Source organism: Gymnogyps californianus, unplaced genomic scaffold, assembly GCF_018139145.2.
Source record: "Gymnogyps californianus isolate 813 unplaced genomic scaffold, ASM1813914v2 HiC_scaffold_38, whole genome shotgun sequence".
In the NCBI taxonomy this organism is placed as follows: Eukaryota; Metazoa; Chordata; class Aves; order Accipitriformes; family Cathartidae; genus Gymnogyps; species Gymnogyps californianus.
Window position 1 is genome coordinate 38,177 of NW_026114268.1, and position 18,072 is coordinate 56,248.

The following is an 18,072-nucleotide window of genomic DNA, read 5'->3' on the forward strand; positions in this document are numbered from 1 at the left end:
CCCTCTGCCACGGGACAGCTGGGGAGGACTGAAGAGGGGCAGGCTCTCTGCCCCCCGGGGCGGCAGCTCAGCCCTGTGGCCACCGCCAGGCCTGGGCTCCTCTGCTCTCCTGCTGCGGGACAGGCCCAGAACAGGGCTTCAGGGCTCAGCTCCACCCCTCTGGCTGCAGACAGCCCTGTCTCAGCTCCACAGAGAGACCCGCAGAGCCTGATCCCACCACCCACAGGGGCTGCCCGACTGCCCCCAGCAGCAGCAGCAGCAGCAGACCAGGGGAGTGAGCTGTAGAGCTGGGCTGGCTTTGCCCTGGCTTCTGGTCAGCACAAGTCCCAAACTTGTCCCGTTTGCTTGGAAAGGCCTTCCTCACTCTGCTCCCTTCCAGGGACACTGCTTCCCAGTCCCCCATCCCCAGGGATGCAGAGGGGCAGAGACGTGTGGGCTGAGGTTGGACAAGGCTTGTCCCAGCACTGCCCGTCCCTGGGCCACCACCGGCTGCTGTTCCCTCCTGTGGGAGCTGCCCCACCTGCCTCAGCAGGGATGTATTGGGTGGCTCTGCCCTGCCAAGAGCAAAGCTGGTGTCTTGCTCGAGAAGGCTCAGGGACTGGGAAAGCAACCCGTGGAGCCCTGGCCCTGGAGCTCCAGGGTGCTGCAAGGGCACCAGAGCCTACAGACTTGCCACAGGTTTCTGGGGTCCCGGTGCCATCAAGGGCTGGGGCATGGCTGCTCTCCCCAGGCTCAGCCAGCTCTGCATCCCTACGGCTGGTGGGTGGAGAGAGTCGGTGTGATGGACGTTTGGAGATCTTCCAGCATGGGATGTGGAGCAGAGTCCTGGATGACCAGTGGGACATGCAGGAGGCCAGCGTGGTGTGCCGGCAGCTGCAGTGCGGAAAGGCAGAGACAGCCTACACCTCCCTGAAGGCCCAGAGAGGGACGGGTCCTGTGGGGCTGCGAGGGGTCCGGTGCACAGGGCACGAGGCCAACTTGACTCTCTGCAACACCTCCCTGCCTGAGAGCGTGCTGGCAGCAGGGATTGCAGAGGACGTGGGGGCCGTTTGCTGGGGTGAGTGGCGCTGCACAGGCCCCCCAGGCTCTGGGCTGGGCGGGCAGCCGGCCCCTGATGGCTGCTGGGGTTTCTACCGCTGCAGGGAGCCGACAGGTCCGGCTGGTGAATGGGCCCGGGCGCTGTGCGGGGAGAGTGGAGATCTACTACCAGGGCAGCTGGGGGACCATCTGCGATGACGGCTGGGACCTGCATGACGCCGCTGTCGTTTGCCAGCAGCTGGGCTGCGGAGGGGCGGTGGAGGCGGTTGGCTCCGCTCGGTTTGGGGAAGGCTCCGGTCAGATCTGGCTGGACAGCGTGAACTGCTCTGGGGCCGAAGCTGCTCTCTGGGACTGCCTGGCAGAGTCCTGGGGCAGCACGACTGCTGGCACAAAGAGGACGCAGGAGTCGTCTGCTCAGGTCTGTGCTGGGAGCTGTGGTGGGACCCCAGTGCCCAGGGAGGCTGGCACGAGGTTGGAGAGCCAGCAATGGCCGAGGCTGTTCCTGGCTGCCTCTGAGCCCCTGCCTGAGCCCATCCTGGGGACGCCCACACACAGGTCCCCTCAGTCCCACCGAGGGTCCCTGGGGAGCTAGCTGTCCCGAGGGTTAGCAGGAAGGGCAGGGCTGTCTGTCCATCAGGGACTTCTCTCTGCCCCTGGGTGCAAGGGGGACTTGCTGGCCATGCCTTTGCCTGGCTGAGGGCCTGCGCGTTGCAGGGGCATCCCTGCTCCCACAGCCCCGGACCAGCTTGTTCCCCTTTGGGGCCTTTCCTACCAGAGTTCGTGGCCCTGAGGCTGGAGAACAGCGATGGCTGCTCTGGGCGCCTGCAGGTTTTCTACAACGGGACGTGGGGGATTGTTTGCTCCAACTCAATGACTCCCAAAACGGTGTCGCTGGCATGCAAGTTGCTGGGCTGTGGGGACAGAGGGTCCCTGGAAACACGCCTGCCCTCTGGCAAGGTGTCTGGCCCTGCCTGGCTGGATCGCGTGGAGTGTGGGGAGAGAAACAACTTTTTCTGGCAGTGTCCCTCCACTCCCTGGGACCCGCAGTCGTGCGATGACCTGCGAGACGAGACCCACATCACCTGCAATGGTAATTCTGAGCTAGCCAGGCACCAGCATCCCCCAGCCCCTGCTCGCTGCTGGGCATTGTCAAAAGCAGAGACAGAGCCCACAGGGGCTTTTACTTTACGTGCCAGACCCTGCTGCTGCTGGTGGCACAAACGGGACTTCAGCTCTCAGAGCCCCACACATTCACCAGCAGTTGCCAGCCAGGCTCCCAGCAGAGCCCAGGGGGAGGCAGGCAGAGGTGTCTGCAGGCAAGGTCTCAGAAGAGACCAGCCAGGGCTCCCAGGAGCATCCCCTCCATGGACACCCTCCTGCTGCTCTGTGAACCAGGGGCCCTTTGGGGCTGAGCAGTCAGGGTCCCCCACATTGCCATGCGTGTTCCCTGAATGACCGGGATTCAGCTGCTGCCGTGAGTGAGGTGGCACAGGGAGGTGCGAGCAGAGCTCAGCCCCACTCTCTGCTGCACGACACCCCTGCAGCAGCCCCTTCACCACAGCATTTCCTTCTGCAGAGAGGGCCAGAAACACCCCCGACCCCAATGGCAGCGTGCCCCAACACCACGAGCTGCACAGGTAGCTGCTCCTCTGCGTGCCCCTCTCACCTGGCAGGGCTCTGTCTGCTGTCCTGGTGCCATGGGAGGTCTCTGCCTTCTCCAGACAGGGAGAAGATTCGTGCCGTGGGAGGAGAGAATGGGTGCTCGGGCAGAGTGGAGGTCTGGTACCGTGGCTCCTGGGGGACAGTGTGCGACGACTCCTGGGACATGCAGGATGCTGAGGTGGCATGCAGGCAGCTGGGCTGTGGCCCCGCAGTGTCTGCTCTGGATGAGGCTGCATTTGGGGAGGGGACAGGCCCCATCTGGCTGGAGCAGGTGGAGTGCCGGGGTACAGAGCCATCGCTGCAGGACTGCTGGGCCCGGCCTGGAGACAGTGGTGCCTGCCGGCATAAGGAGGACGCTGGTGTGCGCTGCTCCGGTGAGCGGCAGGGCTGGGACCTCTCACGGGGGTATTGGTAAGGAGCCGGGGCAGGCGTTTTCCCCACTGGGTCCCAGAATGGCCCCAGAGCTCCTGAGAGCCAGACCATCCCTGCAGAGCATGGGAGCCTGGTGCCAAGTGGGCAGCAGCCTCTGTGGGGCTGGATGTCCTCCGGCCTCTGCCCACAGGGCTCTGCAGCCCCCAGGGCCACCTCCCAGGCTACCTGCACCATACTGCCCACAGCCCAGAGCAGGGCCCTGGGCTCTGTCCCGGCCACCCTGACCAGCTCCGCAGGAGGGGCAATTTGGGTGGGATGTGTCAGGGATGTCTGCGCAAACCACACACGCAGACACACACACACGGCGTGTCAGAGAGGAGGCTCCCTGGGACCCTCACACCAACCCTCTGAGCCCAGCTCTCCTTCTCCTCCTCTGCAGCTGCACCCAGGACAGCAGCACCAACCCCCGAGCAGGTAACCTGTCCTCCCGCCAGCACTGGGTCTTCTCGGGCCAGGCTGTGACCCACAGCCAGAGGGAAGGGGCTACTTGCCAGGGTGTGAAAATCCCAGGAGGAGGCATCGGGGTACTTGTTGGGGGGTTGGGGAGGGCTGTCATTTACCCAGTAGGGTGAGAGCTACCCCATCACTCTTGCCCCGGGGTCCCTTACCCCCACTGTAATGGGGGTCAGGACGGGTATGTCCGGCCCCCCACCTCTCCCTGCCCTGGTGCTGCCTTTCTGTCTTCCTGCCATGCAGATCCCACCCGGGACCGTCCAACTGGCAGCGGGAGAGTCTCATTGCCCATCATCATCTGCATCATCCTGGGAGCCCTTCTCTGCCTGCTCCTGGCCCTCTTGGCTGTGCAAAGCGCCAGGGCTGGGCGTAGAGGTGGGTCCTTTCCCTGAAGTCCTGGGCCAGGATGCCACCTGGCAAAGCCAGGGGTGCTGTTGGGTGTCAGTGAGTGGTACAGGCAGAGCTGGGGGACAAGTGTGTGCTGCCTGCTGTCCCATATACTGTCCCATTGACTGCCTGACCAGCAGAAAGGCTCCAGACACGGGAGAGTTAGGGATGGGGCAGGGAGAGAAATGGCAGAGCTGGGCTGGGGGAGGTGGGAGCAGAGGAGGACAGGCGAGGACGTGCCACTGGCAGCCCTCTGGGCAGCGCTGGAGAGGGCTCTGGGTCAGGTGAGATGCCAGGAGGAGCGCAGGGCAGCAGGGTCCATCCCCGTGGTTTCAGACCTCCAGGCTGTTCCTCCATCCAACCCTGAGCTCCCCCCAGCAGGGCACAGGCTGTGTTATGGATCCATGGGCAGAGCGGGGGCAGCTCCAGGAGGAGGGGAAAGGTGGGAGCTACTCCAAGCTCAGCAGCAGGGAGCTGACGCAGGGGCCAGGGGCAGAACAGCTATCTCTGAGGAGATAGTGTGAGGGCGTTGCTGCCCCAGACCATCTCTATGGGGACATTGCCCTCACTGAGGCAGTAGCGGTGACCGGACAGCACAGCGGGTCTGTGCTGTGGGGACAGCCCTGGGCTGGCCCAGGGCTGGGGGAGCAGAGTGGGGTTGCGTCCCCTCTCTGCCCATCTCTGGGCCAGCCATGCTTCTGTCTGCAGGTTCTGAGAGAGCTTGGGAGCCTTTCCTGAGGCCGTGTACGAGGAGATTGGTTACAGCCCAGCGGGGGAGAAGCAGGAGAGGTTCAGCGGCTCAGGTGGGTGTGGGTTCTTCCCAGGGGCCACATCTGCAGGGCTCTTTCCACTGGCCCCCATTCCAGACTGACCCCCTGCAGCCCCCTGGCCCTGGGGCGCTGGGGCCATGGGGTCTGTGGGGAGAGCAGCCAGGTCCTGGGCCCAGGAGTGAAGCTTCCTCCCCACCAGCTCTGCCCATCCCAGCTGGGGACAGCCCCTCTCTTCCTGCCCCTGCACCCCATCTGACACCCGAGGGGTGAGGGAAGGGGCTGTCCCGGGGCATCTCTGGGAGCCCCTTTGAGACAGGGTGGTCCCAGGGGAGCAGGGTGAGTCCTGAGCCCTCCTCCCCACACAGCCCTGGTTCCCTGGGTCCCCCGTCCCCAGCAGCACTGACCACAAGGCAGGTCAGCAGAGCGCACTCCCATGACACCTGCTGCGCCTCTCTCCAGGCTCCTATTCAGAGGGGTCCCTGACCAAGCTGCAGCCGTACCCTGGGGACAGCAAGGAGGAGGATGGTCCAGGGTCAGCACCAGGTAATGGGGGTAGGAGGGGTTGATCTCCCTGCAGACATGTGATGGACAGCAGTGTCACTGAGTGTCACCGTCAGAGTTGGGGAGGACATGGGGGGGTCTCCTGTGGTGCTGCCAACACCAGTGTCTCAGCCCTGTGTCCCTGTGCATCCTCCCATCCTCTGCTCTGCAGGATGCATCTTCTCACTGTCACCAGCTCCCCTCTCCTTTCAGACATCCCTGTTCTGCCCGGAGGTGACCCAGTGGATGGCTATGATGATGCCAGGGAGGTTTCTGACCCTGGGGAGGATCCCGTGTCTGGACAGGGAGACTGGGAAATGCCCAGGGTGCCAGAGGAGGAGCAGGGCCCGGGATGCACCTGGAGGTGAGAGGGAAAGAGAGCGCTGCCGGTTCCTGGGGTGCCATCCCTGGTGCCGGATGAATTGCTGCTGTACTGAGAGCCCAGCCTCCTGGGACAGGGGAACCTGCTCCGGGAGTTTTCTTTTGGGGGACCAGGGGTTGGAGAGGGAGGTGAACATCTCAGGACTGGTGAGGAGAAGGGAGGAAGGTGATGTACAGACAAGGAGGGGTACCCCATGGGGTGAACGTGCAATGGCCTTCCTTTGCTGCTGGCAGGGGCAAACCTGTGCTCCCAGAAGTGCTGGTGCCCCTGGAGCTAAGGGAGATGCCTGGTCCCTGTCCCAGAGAGCGGGCTATGACGATGCTGAAGAGGTGTCTCTGGCACATCCCCCTGAGGACACAAAGGCTGTGACACCGGAGCTGGGTGCACAGCAGTCCCGGAGCCCCAGGCCAGGAGAGCCGGTCCCTGCCATGGGGCTGGGTGCAGCCAGGAGGGAGGAGATGTCTGTGCAGCTGGGAGAGCTGTGAGCACCAGGGAACCATCTCCCTTTAACCACGGGCAGCAGAAACCACCTGGAGTTTCCTCTATTTTTATTCCCATTTTACGCCGTGCATCCATATCTGTTCTTATTAAAAGTCTCTGGGGGCTTTGACCCAGAGCTGGTGCTTGCCTGCCCAGGGGTCGGGGTGTGTCCCTGAGGCTGATCGCGTGGGAGCAGAGCACAAAGACATGGCAGTGGGGAAGGGGCACGTCTCAGGGACAACGACCTGGGTTCAGGCTTTGTGGCTGCAAGAGCCCATGGTCCCTGGGGAATATTTCTGCTGACGGAGACATTTCCATCCTGCCAGCCACAGTTTCCAACAAAAATGGCTCTCTGCCAAGTTCCCATGATGCACCCAGTGGGAGCGCCCATCTCCTCACCCTGGGGTTTCCCAGCTGCTCTTTCCCCCAGGCCCTGCCGGGGCCACGCTGGTCCCACAGTGCAGAGGCCACACCAGCTGCCATGTCAGGGTGAACCCTGGGCTGTGGTCCCACAGATGTGAGCCATAAGGTGCCCACAGTGCCCTGAACACCCCAGCCAGCCCCAGGGGGATCATGGCCTGTGGATCACCTCCCACAGTGGTTAGGAGGCAGCTCTGCTCCCCACTGCCCCGGCACAGGGTGCAGAGCCACTTCCTGGGACACACGGGACTGGGATTCCCTCTCCTCTGGCTCTGCCGGGACCCCAGTCTCCATGGGCTGCTCCTGCTGCCCTGGGCCCTTGCAAACCCCAAGCACTCTTGTCACAGCTGCAGAGCTGCCTTCTTCCTGGGCAGGGGCTGTAAGGCCCACAGCAGCCCTGGGACCCCCTCCTCTTGCTGCACTCCAGCCCCCACCCCTGCCCTCCTGCTGCCTCGCAGGTACCAGAGGGATGGGGGCACCTTTCCCCAGTGCTCTTGGAGGGCCAGGGGGATGGAGGAAGGATGCTTTTGTGCTGCAGCCCAAAGCCGTGGTTCAGCCCCTGACCTGGAGAAGGGCCCATCCAGGAGGATGCTCACATGGGCACATGGCCATGGCAGAAGAGATTTTCTGTCCCGCCCCTAAAGCAGGTGCTGCTGGGAGCTGAGTCAGGGTCCCTCTCCCTCAGCTGGGGCTTTCACCTGCCCCAGCACCCCTGGGCAGAGAAACCTCTCACACAGGGGGTGGGTGGCAAGGAGGGTTTGACACTAGGGCAGGACCTGGCTGGGGAGTCAGGGCAAAAGCACCCCCTGGAGATGGGGATCAAACCCAGGACCTCCCACATGCAAAGCGGGTGCTCGGCCACTGGGCTCCATCCCCTTGACCTGCCAGCAGGAGACACTCTCCTCCCATCGTGTATCTATGACAAGTACAGTCCTGTTGTCCCCTGGCTGCCCAGGGCCCCTCTGCAGAAAACAGCCCTTGAATCCTTCTGAGACGGGGGAAGTTGGGACTGCCTCTCTGCTGGGGTCTGAGCCTGGCCCAGGGCTGCACTGCAGAGTGCTGCCCCTTCAACATCTCTGCAGGGCGATGGGGCAGGACGAGGCTCTTGCTGCAGGTGCTGCTCCCATGCTCTGGCCCACTCCAGGGTGTTTTGATGGAGAAGAGAAAACCCCTTCCCCTGAGCCTCCTCTGCCACCCAGGGCAACAGCCCTCTGTGGCACATCTGTCCCCAGCTCCACAGCAAGAACAACGCAACAGAGTGAGGGAAATGCCCTCCCTGGGGCGAGGTGCCCCCAGGCTCTGGTGGCACTCCAGGGCATGCGGTGGAGGGGACACGGAGCAGAAACCTCACTCCCCCTCCTCCAGGCACTGGGCCTCCCTCTGCACTCCTCTGCCCCGCAGCTTCCCTGGAGGTGGGGTGAAGGGCAGGCTTCCATCTCCATGGGGCTGGGGGTGTGGGCTGGGCTCAGGGACCTTCCAATTCTTTCAGCACTGAGGACTGTCCTGACGGCAAAGCTGTGCCCCGGGACAGCCCTGGGGTCTCCGTGGCAGGGTGGGTGAGCATGTCCAGCTGTTAACTCAAAGGATGGTTTGATCACAGGCAGGGATGGTGTCCTCGTGGTGGTACAGCTGGGGCAATTGTGTCACCCAGTGCCACAGATTTTTGGCTGCTGAGCCCCTGCCTGGCAGAGAGGGTTTGGAGGAATCAAAACCAGACCACAGTCACCCTGAACTTCTGGAGTGGTCGAGTGGATGTCGTGGTTTAACCCCAGCCAGCAACTAAGCAGCAGCAGCGCTCGCTCACTCCCCCCATCCAGTGGGATGGGGAGAGAATCGAAAAAAAGTAAAACTCATGGGTTGAGATAAACACAGTTTAATAGCACAGAAAGGAAGAAAATAATAATAATAATAATGATGATGATAATAATAATAATAATAGTAAAATGACAATAATAATACTAGAAGAATTAGAATATACAAAACAAGTGATGCACAATGCAATTGCTCAGTTAGTCCCTGAGCAGCGATCTGCCCGTCCCAGCCAACTCCCCCAACTCCCTCCAGTTTTTGTACTGGGCATGACATCATATGGTATGGAATATCCTTTTGGCCAGTTTGGGTCAGCTGTCCAGGCTGTGTCCCCTCCCAACTTCTTGTGCCCTGTCATGGTTTAAGCCCAGCTGGCAGCAAAGCACCACGCAGCCGCGCTCACTCCCCCCCCGCGGGATGGGGAGGAGAAAATACAGCAAAAAAAGCTCATGGGTTGAGACAAGGACAGGGAGGGATCACTCACCATTTATGGTCACAGGCAAAACAGACTCGATTTTGGGGAAAAATAACCCAATTTAATTTGTTAACAACCAAATCAGAGTAGAATGATGAGAAATAGAACCATTATCTTAGAAACACACCTTCCCCCCGCCCCTCCTTACTTCCCGGGCTCAGCTTTGCTCCCGATACCTCTACCACATCCTCCCAGTGGCGCAGGGGGCCGGGGAATGGGGGTTGCAGTCAGTTCGTCCCACATTGTCTCTGCCGCTCCTTCCACAGGGGGAGGGCTCCTCACACTCTTCCCTTGCTCCAGCGTGGGGTCCCTCTCCCAGGGGTCAGCCCCCCATGATTTTCTCCAACTCAAGTCCTTTCCATGCACTGCAGTCCTCCGTAAACTGCTCCAGCGTGGGCTTCACCACAGAGTCACGGCCTTTTCTGGGCCCAGCCACCTGCTCCTCCGTGGGGTCCTCCACGGGCTGCAGGGGAATCTCTGCTCTGCATTAACCCTTCATGGTTGCAGGGGACAGCCTGCCATCTCACCACGGGCTGCAGGGGAATCTCTGCTCCGGAGCACCTCCTCCCTCTCCTCCATCTTCACTGACCTCGGTGTCTGCATGGCTGTTTCTCTCACATCCCACTCCTCTCCTCACTGGAGCTCCTCTTCTTCAGCCATCTTCTTCTTCCTCTCCTGCTCTCTTTACTACTACTACTGCTGCTGGCTGCTGCTGCTGCTGCTGTTCCCTCCTCCTCCTCCCTCCTCCTCCTCCTCCCTCCTCCTCCTCTTCTTCTTCTTCTCCATCTGTACTCTCACCACCCCCTGAGGAGGTTTTTTTTCCCTTCTTAAATACGCTATCACAGAGGCACAAACACCGTTGCTGATTTGGCTCGCCTTGGCCAGAGGCGGGTCCAGGTTGGAGCCAGGGAGCTTCTAGCAGCTTCTCAGAGGAGCCACCCCTGTAGCCCCTCCCTTGCTACACAAACCCAGCACAGCCCCTCCAGCCTTCTTGCTGGCTGGGCATGAGAAGCTCCAAAAGTCCTTGGCTCTAGTATAAACACTACTTGGCAACAACTAAAAACATCAGTGTGTTATCAGATTATTCTCCTACTAAATCCAAACCACTGCACTATACCAAGCTACTAGGAAGAAATTAACTCTATCCCAGCTGAAACCAGGACAGTGGAGTTAACGGGGATGGACTGCTCGTCTATTCTGCTTTGCACACATCGGCCCAAAGCCCATCCTCAGCAATTTGCTGAAGAAAACCTAGAAGGACTCTTTTGGAGCAGCGATGGTCCTGCAGGCACTGTCCTGCAGCCAAGCATTTTCAAGCTCATGCTCAAAGCTGGCAAGACGGTAACCTTGCTTGGACAGACAGTGTCTCCGTCTCCTCCCTGTCACTTGCACTCAGTTCCAAAGCCAAACTTCTCTGGAGGTGCATCCCTGGGGAGCTGGCTATGGGGGCAGCAAGAAGTGCATCGGGGTTTAGAACATGCATGTTTCTGGTGGGACTGGTAGTCCAGTACTGTGCCAGTTCTTGGCCTGAACTTGGTTGACTGCGGAGAGGCTGAGAGCTGGAGATGGAGGAGGATGTGCTGGATCACAGTTGTCACTGTGCTCCTGATGGGCGAGGCAGGGTTCCGTAGCAGCAAGAGGTTGCAAGAGGGAGCCAGCAGCTTGTTGGAGCTCACGAGCAGGTCTTTCTTTCCTCTGGGCAGGGACTGATGGCTGTGAGGGGCTGCAGCTGGTCTGGGACAGTCCCGTCTAGTATGTGAGGATATTTGCGTATGGAAATTGGGGACAGTTTGAGACGCTTGTGCTGTGAGCCGTGGGTCTGGTGCTGAGAGGATGGAGAACACAGAAGCCTGTGTGACAATCAGAAATGCAGAGGGAGGTAAACTTGGAGAGTAAAAATGATGTCCAATGGTTGAGCTGGGGCTGTTTGGAAGTCACGATATGACAGTTGGTGACCTTCCATGCTAGACCCCCAGGTGGAGCCACCGCTGGCATATTCTGTCCCGACCCGTGCCCTTGCAGCAGGGCAGGGAGACTGATGCAGAGGGATGTTCATGTGGCCCCCCCCAGAGGGGTCCCCCGTGCTGCGTGTCTCCCTGCTGATGGCCCAGAGAAGGAGCATGTCTGTGTTTCATCAGACATTTGGAGCAGGGAGGCAGAGGGGCAAGAAACTCTGCTCAGGACAGCACGTGAACTGAACAAATCTGGAGCCAATGCACCACAGCTGGGACCATCCTCAGCACGGCTTTGTCAGCTGTCCTTGGCACATCAGAGGGTCTTGCTGTGACAGATCTCTGGAGGGAGGATGCTGCCATTCAGAGCCTTCAGCTCCAGGGAGTGCCTCTCCCTGAGTCTGGGGGGTCGGTTGGCCTCGCCCCATGGGCAGTACGCTCTGCTCTGGGAACTGAGGCCCAGGTGAAGGAGGTGTGTGAGGACGGAGAGCAGCCTGTGCACCACGGAGAATGGCAAAGAGAAGAGAGACAGGCTCTTTGCAGAAACTCCGCAAAGGAGACATCCCAATTGCTGTGGAGCAGGGAAGGAGGGACAGCTGGAAACCACCCCAAAGGAGCACTGAAAGGAGAGTCCTGCCCAGGGGAAGGCTGGGGACTTGTGGTGCTGGAGGAAGGCTCCTTCTAAGCTGCAGATCTGCAGCCGCAGAGCGGGGACACTGCTCTGGCAAGAGGGGAAAGAGCAAGCAGGCTGGAAGAAGGCAGAAAGCCTCTGCAAAAATCTAAGGGAGAAAACCCTCTGCTGCAACCCAGGGTTGAACCAGGAACCTTTAGCTCTTCAGCCTAATCCTCTCCCAGCTGAGCTACTTCACCCCGCCCTGCCCTGCCCCAGCAGCCCTTGTCCCTGTGCCACCCATGCCAGGCCAGAGGCTGACACACACGAGGAGTGAACCTTAGGGAGGTTCTGCAAAGGCTGAAGTGGAAGAAGCATGGGGCTGGTGGAAGACCTTATCTCCTTCCCCATGGAAGGCCTCCCCCCACCCTTTTTTCCCTGGCTCCACTTCACTCCTTCGTTCCCAACTCTTCTCCCTCCTCCCCCTGAGCAACACAGGGGGATGGGGAATGGGGGTTGTGGTCAGTCCATAACAGTTCCTCTCTGCTACTCCTTCATTCTAACACTTTTCCCATGGGGTCCCTCCTACGGGCTACAGTCCTTCGAGATAAACCTGCTCCAGCATGGGCTCTCCTCAAGCCACCGTTCTCTCAGGAAATATCCAATGTCTCCAGTGTTGGGTCCTCCACAGACTGTAGGATTACCTTCTTCACTGTGGTATTCTCCATGGGCTGCAGGAGACTGTCTGCTCTGGCACCTGGAGCACCTCCTCTCCCACCTTCTTCACCAGCCTTGGTGTTTGCAGGGCTGTTTCTCACACTTCTTTCCCCTCTCTCCTCTCCCACTCTAGCAGTTGTGTCCTTTCTTAAATACGCTGTCACAGAGGTTCCACCAGCTTCATTGATGGGCTTGGTTTTGGCTGGTGGTGGTCCATTTTGGAGCCCGCTGGAACCAGCTCTGTCTGGCACGGAGGCAGTCCCTGGTCTCTTCTCACAGAGGCCACCTCTGCAGCCCCACTGCTACCAAAACTTGGACATGGACACCAAGACACAGTGTAAAGTTTTGCCTTGCTAAATGACGTCCCCTGCTCTTCCCTCCTCAACAAATAACATTTACTCTCTGGGGAGGAAGAGAGAGAACAGGGAAGGCCTTGACTGATGCTGTGCAAACATGGTTCAGCAATAGCTCCAACACTGGCCTGTCATCAACACTGTTTTGGTCACAAATCCCAAACATAGCTCCATACGGGCTACTATGAAGGAAAAATGAACTCCATCCCAGGCAAAACCACTACAATGTGCCTGGAAATAGTTACCAGGATTCGCTGCTCTATCACCCTGCCAGGGAGAGAGGTGAGGCGAGGCTGACTGGCCTGTAGTTCCCCGGCTCCTCCTTCTTGCCCTTCTTGAAGATAGGAGTGACATTTGATTTCTTCCCGTCTCTGGAGGCTGTATTGTGTGCCCACCTGAACTGAGGCAAGAGGAATCCCACCACTTGTGGGTTTGTGGCAGGCATGGGAGCTGAGTCCCTGTGATGGATGCACGCAACGCCTTGACCAAACTAGTGGTAGTTTGGTTCAGGCTCCAAAGGAGGTAAAGGCCTGGGTGTAACCAGGCCAAGAACTTCTCTAGTTCCAGTCTATATCTGAAAACTCACCAAGGAACAGAGTGACATGGTGAGCATTGATGCATACAGGCTTGGAAACTGGAACACCGATGACGCGATTAACACATGAACAGCAGGTGGTTCCTCCAAGGCTCATTTATCAAGGAGCAAAGAAAGTTGTGAGTACAAGGAGTCTCATGCACCTTTTCCATCACATGTAATTTGACTACGAGCCAACCACTTTATTCCATAAATATGACAGCCTAAGTGAGCCTTCTTTGAGCTCTCCCTGCTAAGCAGCTGGCTGCGTGGCAGTGATCTGCCCTTGAGCTGGGACACCTCTCAAGGTTGCTCCTTGAGGCAGAGAGACCTCTTAACAACTGCAGATCTTTGGTAAGTGACCGATATCACGCATAACCTTGTATTAGAGTGCACTAAGATTTTGTATTGGTAACTTTGATTTTGTCGTGTAACTTGGCATCGTTATATCCTTTATGCAGTAAGTCATACAGTGAACCCTGCCATCAAACCTTGTTAAGTTTCAATAAAAGCACTTTTGCTGATACCTCTGGCGGTGGTTCTTAAAGCGGCCTAAATCACCCATCCATGCCAAATTGGTGTAGTCAGCAGGATTCTAAATCAGGATCTGTGACAGACCTTATTGCAGCCATAGAATATCTAAAGGAGGCTTATGAGATGGAGAGAGACTTTTTACCAAAGACCTGTAGTGATAGGACAAGGTGTAACGGGTTTAAAATAAAAGAGGGTAGATTTAGATTGGCGATAAGAAGAAAGTTTTGATGGTGAGGGTGGTGAGACACTGGAACAGGTTACCCAGAGAGGTTGTGGATGCCCCATCCCTGGAAGTGTTCAAGGCCAGGTTGCATGGGGCTTTGAGCAACCTGATCTAGTGGAAGGTGTCCTGCCCATGGCAGGGGGGGTGGAACCAGATGATCTTTAAGGTCCCTTCCAAACCCAAACCATTCTATGATTGCATGATTCTATGATCTGGAGACTTTCTTGGTTGCTTAAAGAAGGCTTGGTCCACTTCCTTACCCTGGTTGCAGGTTCTTCCTCTCCCACCAGGATGCCATACTAAGTGGCCTCTCCTCTCACCCTCACCCACAAGGGCTCACCCAACCTGTTGCATGTCCCATAGAGGAGCTCCATACATAGGACAAGCTCCTTCAGATGGAGGGCATCCCCGTCCCCACCTTCCCACCTGCCGCTCCTCAACAGCCCCTATGCACCATGGCAGCACCACTGGGAGCTGTCCCACCACCCCTCGCCTTTTATTCCATCCATGTCAAAAGTCTATAGTGGCACATGGGACTGCAGCTCCTCCTCTCTGTGCCCAGGCTGAGGGCATTGGTGCACGTTTGGGCTGCATCACCTCAGCTGTGGCACTGGGGACAAGCTCAGACTCGTCACAGGCAAACCCAGTACCAGGTGCCCAAGACCCAAGGTATGCAAATGCTGTGCTTGAGACCAGAGACATGCTGGAGGGGGTGGCAGATGGCAATGTGAAGGCACAGAAAGAGGAAACGCTTCTCTCCCCAAGGCCAGGGAAAAGCAGGGGTGGGCTCTGCTGTCTGCGGTGTCTCTGCAGCCCCTGAAGGCCTGTGGTAGAGGTGAAGCTGATGTCAAGGAAGGACAGATGCTGCTGAAAATGTCTTTGGGTGTGGACATCCTGTGAACCAGGAATACTGTGAAAATCCTTGGACGGTTCCTTGATTGTATCATCAAATGAGTCGGCTTTAAGAAGAACCGGCAGAGTTTGGGAGGAGGCAAATGAGCGGAGATCCTGGTGTGATGTGCTTCCTGTTCATGAACTGCCCTGCATCGACTGGATGGAGGTGGGTCAGACCCTGCCTCATTGCAGTGGTGGATTCAGTCGCCAGCCAACAGACACGGGTTCACTCAGACATGCCATCTGGAGTGTCTGTCTCACACCCACTCTGCACGCGGACGCCTTTCCCGTAGGTCCTGTGCGGTCCCTGCCAGCCACATGCAGTTGTGCTGGACAGCCCTGGCATCTCGCAGAGCACTACAGACCTGTATTTGGCCATAGAGTAGTGTCGTGGTTTAACCCCAGCCAGCAGCTAAGCACCACGCAGCTGCTCACTCCTCCCTCCTCCCAGTGGGATGGGGAGGAGGATCAGGAAAAAAACAGTAAAACTCCTGGGTTGAGATAAGAGCAGTTTAATAACTAAAGTACAATAAAATATAATGCTAACTAATAATAATAAAAATATAATAATAATACTAGTAATAAAAACTAATATAACAAAAAAAGAGAGAAATAAAACCCAAGAAAAGACAAGTGATGCACAATGCAATTGCTCACCACCCACTGACCGATGCCCGAGCAGCGATCTGCACCTCCTGGCCAACTCTCCTCCGTTTATATACTGGGCATGATGTTCCACAGTATGGAATATCCCTTTGGCTAGTTCAGGTCTATGAGCATAGCCCCGGCTATGCTCCCTCCCGGCTTCTAGTGCACCTGCTTGCTGGCAGAGCATGGGAAACTGAAAAATCCTTGGCTTAAGATAAGCGCTACTTAGCAACAACTTAAAAACATCAGCGTGTTATCAACATTATTCTCACACTAAATCCAAACCCCAGCACTGTACCAGCTACTAAGATGAGAATTAACTCTGTCCCAGCCGAAACCAGGACACATCCCCGCATTGCCTAACCTATTGCAGGGCAGCTGCTCAACTTAATGGCCAAATACAGGCCTGTGGTGCTCCCTCAGATGCCAAAGCTGCCCAGCACAACTGGAGCGTACGGCTGGCTGGGCAGTGCAGGACCGACAGGACAGCTATCACCATTCAGAGCTGCTACATAACAGACAGCCAGGGCATCAAGAATAGATTTGGCATGTGTGAGTGAGAGGACTGAATGCCACCACTGCAGTGAGACAAGGTCTGTCCTATGTCTATCCAGTAGATGCAGGCAGTGTCATGAACACGAGGCACACCACAGCAGGGTCTCCACTCATGTGCCAACCCTTTCAAATGCAGCTGATTCTTCTTACCCCCACCCTTTATTCACCACCTTGGTGATACAATCACAGAATAGGTGAATGATTTTCACAGTGTGCCCGGCTATCAGGATGTCCAGAGCAAAGGACATTTTCAACAGCAACTTGTCCTTCTGAAGGAGATCAGCTTCACCTCTACCACAGGCCCCTCTGGGCTGCAGAGACACTGCAGACAGCAAAGTCCTCTCCTGCCAGGACTGCACAGTCCAAACCTGTTTCTTTCTGGCATTGGGGAGCACAGGGTTTGACACTGTGTGGGCACCTCGTTTCATCCTTGCCATTGCCATCTGCCATCCACTCCAGCATGTCTCTGCTCTGAAGGAAACTCTTTGCTTGCACAGGATCTTGGGTGCAAGACCTGTGATAAGTCTGAGGTTGGCGCTGGTGGCACCAAGCTGAGGGGCTGCAGCCCAAAGGTGCACCAATGGCCTCAGCATGGAGCACAGAGAGGAGAGCCGGAGCCCCGTGTGCTGTCACAGAGCTGTGAAATTGATGTAATGCCTGCTGAGGTGTGGTGGGACAGGTGAGAACCTTGAGGTGCGTGATGGAGGGATACAGGCTCTGAGAAAAGACAGGTGGGGAAGATCAGGAGGGGGATGCCCTCAGTGTGAGGGAGCTGCCTTGCATGTGTGGAAGTCCTCCATGGACAGGCAGCAGATTGGGTGAGCTCTTGTGGGTGAGGGTCACAGGAGAGACCAGTCTAGGGAGACATCTCTGGTAGGGAATAAAGACCTGGAGTCAGGTGAGGAAGAGGACAAAGTCTTATGTGAGCAATTTGAGGAAGTCCAGTTCATGACCCCACATCACCCTTGGGGCCTTTAATCGCCCTGACCTCATGGGAAGGGGAAACTGCAGGGTGCAATCAGTGCCAGAGGTTTCTGCAGGCTCCTGGGGCCAGCTTCTTAGCACAGCTGCCAGATGTGCCAACAGAGGTGATGCGAACCTGGATGTGGTACTTGCAAACAGGGAGAAGTGGATCGGGGATGTGAAATCCAGTGTCAGCGTGACCTGAGCTACGCTGTGGGCGTACTGGTGTCCAGCCACAGCCTGGGCACAGCCAGGCCTGGCCATGGACCTTGCTGACTCTGACTCGCAGACTGACTTCCCAGCTTGATCCTTTATGGGTGCACGATGGCACAACACCCTGTGCCTCCAAGTGCCAGACTCCGGCCGATACACAAAGGCCCAGCACAGCCATGTCACTGCAGTGCTTGTACAGCCGGGCCCTGGAGGTGCTCCCCATGCCAGGGCCAAAGGTGGGCAGCTGGAGGGGAGTCCCTTGAATGCTTTCAAACAATCAAGTTTTGTAGCAAAATTAACTTGAATGATACCTGCGAAATTCAGCTGTTTGCAGACTGAAAAAGCAGTAATGACCTCCTTTCTCCTTCTTCTTCCTTTCATCCCATCACCTGGTCAGTTTTCAGAGGAGAGCAAATTAAAGGTGGTGATGCTTCTGGGTGCCAATGCCTGAAAGCAGGGAGGTGAGGCAACAGGTGCAAAAGGATCAAAAAGTTTTGCTAGTTCAAAGCTGTTCTCTTCAGATCCTCTCTCTGAAGCCTTCAATCTGCAGCAGAGAACCTCTCTTTCAGCAATTAATTGAGATTCCCAAGTTTGAGGCTTTCCTTTCATTCTCTTGATGCACAAAACCACTGCATGGCTCAGGAGCTGTGCCAGGGCATGGAAAGGAGAAGCATGCCTCTCTGCACCTGCTGTGGGTTAACCCCAGTGGGCAGCTCAGCCCCACTCATGCTCTAATCCCAGTAGGCAGCTACGCACCACACAGCTGCTCGCTCATTCCCCATGGGGATGGGGGAGAGAATTGCAAGGGTGAAAGTGAGAAAACTTGTGGGTTGAGGTAAAGACAGTTTAATAGGTAAAGCAAAAGCTGTGTGTGTAAGCAAAGCAAAATGAGGAATTCAATCACTACTTTCCATCGGCAGGCAGGTGTTTAGCCACTTCCAGGAAAGCAGGGCTTCATCGTCTGTAATGGTTACTTGGGAAGGCGAAC

The 18,072-nt window shown here is 57.4% G+C and overlaps 1 pseudogene; it reads left to right on the top strand.

The window, feature by feature from the left end:
- The first annotated feature begins 810 nt into the window (after positions 1-810).
- Positions 811-18,072, top strand: part of LOC127028670 (antigen WC1.1-like) — a 56,583-nt pseudogene continuing 39,321 nt past the window's right edge.